The 2100-nt window shown below is 32.1% G+C and overlaps 1 protein-coding gene across 1 annotated transcript in view; it reads left to right on the forward strand.

Moving 5' to 3' along the window:
* The window catches only part of sema3e (sema domain, immunoglobulin domain (Ig), short basic domain, secreted, (semaphorin) 3E), a 95121-nt gene that overhangs the window by 71247 nt on the left and 21774 nt on the right, over positions 1-2100 (forward strand). The gene's annotated exons all lie outside the window — the stretch shown is intronic.

The raw sequence follows: 2100 nt of genomic DNA on the forward strand, positions 1-2100 counted from the left end.
ATGGTTAGATTTTTATTGGAAAACATGAAAAAAAAAAAGCCTATTTTATCATTGAAACCCTATTGTTTTTCAAAGTTAAAAGCTTTAAGGTGAACAAACATTATGGAATTGGCATGTTTTAAAAGCGTAATGTTAGTCACAGTTGTTGACAGCAAAGTTTCAGAGATGCCTCAGTGCCCGCAATGTCTTTGAAGCTTTTTATTGTATAGGAAGCAGACTGAGGTCGCATGTAGCTCCGGTGTCGCCTTCTGTCCTCTTTCTGTCTTATATTCCAGAAAAACATGTCTTGAGGAGGTCCTGTTTGTCTTCTGAGGAATGTGTTGTAGTGACTCACGGATGAATTGTGTCCAGTGTTGTGCTGTTGTTTGTCATCAGAGACCATACTGGAAACTACCCCTGCAGTCTGCGACTGTCACTCTCGCTGTATTCCACACATGCTGGAGTTGTGCAGAGAGACTTGCTATAATTGAAACCAGTCAGAGTGGTAACAAGTTAAAGCGCTTAACATCTCAAGACACTAAAACATTGGTCGTGTTTTGAGTTCTGAAATCTTTGATTTGTAAAGAGATCCAGATGCTGTGTGTCACCGTGAGGTTTAGGAGCGCATTTCTTTTGGTTTGGAGGGCTGTCTGATAACATGGTTGCTGGTATTCAGCTTGCTAAAACTTTGCAGTTTGCAGTTGGAAGGAAAGACATATTTAAAAGCATATGGAATTGTATTATCGTTATAAGGAATGTTAAAAATCTGGTGGTTTAGAGAGGCAGAGACTGAACAATGTGACCTACATCTGCACTGCTGTGTGGAAAAGTTGAAGGTTTTCATGCTTAGCATGCTAATATTAATACATCAGTATCAGGCTTTGTTCATTTATTCTTTTTTTGCCTCTTTATTACTTAGAACTTTGAAAAGTACAGTAAGTTAATGGGAATGGGATCTGGATAGGGGTTGCTGCATGGACTCGAACCTGCATCTCTCATAAGGGCACTAAAGCTCCAGCATGTCATTGCACTACTTCATTTGAACTTAGAGCACATATTTAGATCAATTTTACAGTTTGTCCACAGCAGTGTTGTAACTGTTAACTAAAACTTAATTTTTTTTTTTTTTTTTTTTTTTATTAAAAAAAGTTTTTACACAACTCTAGGAGAAGATTCTTATTTTTTTTTGCAGGCCCAATCTGGGTCAGTGCTTTGGATTTTTGGTTGCCCTGCCAGAACGGCCTGTATTTTTAGCAACATATCTGTATGTGTGTCAGAAAATATATTTAGAATTTTGTTTTAAATGTGAAGCTTTTTTTAACAAGTAATATAAATAATAAAACTTATTTTATAAATATAAATCTTTCATAAAAATAATTTATGAAATTTCAACATATTTCTAATGCTTTTATCTTTTTTTTTTTTTTTTTTTTTTTTTTAATTAAAAAAAGTTTGTGTTCATTGAAATAAAGCTCAAATAAAATATAAATATTAGATGAAAAAGTTCAATAAAAATTAGTACTAAAATTAAAAAATAAATGAATAAAACTAAAGCTGAATAGAAATAATGATTCCACTACTAATAAAAATGACAAAAGTACATAAATTTACTAAAATTAAATTTAAAAGTGAAGATATACTTTAAAAGCTAATCCAAAATATTAATGAACACTGTAATATTATATAAATAATACTAAAATAACTCTGGTCAACACACCCTTCATTTATGAAAATGCCTTATTCGCTTTTCAAAATTGAAGGCCATAAGCATAGGGAAAAAAAGCTTGTTGTTGTTTTTAGAGGTTTGTTGGAAATTTGGAAATTTGTTGATGCCAGTTTCACACTGCTGAGTTAATGATTCAGTGCAAAGGTAGATTAAATGCCATCATAACCACCTTAAAATGTTGTCATTGTGGAAAAAAACATCTGTATGCACAAATCATTGATCAAATTGTATAATACACTGAGTTGCATTTATGTCTGAGAATGCACCACTTATCGTATATAGTGTATATTCCATAAGTGGTGCATTTATAGACTTTTTCATCCTAATTTGTATGTTAAAGGGGTCATATGATGTTGCTAAAAATAACATTATTTTGTGTATTTGGTGTAATGAAA

The sequence above is a fragment of the Sinocyclocheilus anshuiensis genome, unplaced genomic scaffold, assembly GCF_001515605.1.
Source record: "Sinocyclocheilus anshuiensis isolate Anshui unplaced genomic scaffold, SAMN03320099.WGS_v1.1 scaffold679, whole genome shotgun sequence".
In the NCBI taxonomy this organism is placed as follows: Eukaryota; Metazoa; Chordata; class Actinopteri; order Cypriniformes; family Cyprinidae; genus Sinocyclocheilus; species Sinocyclocheilus anshuiensis.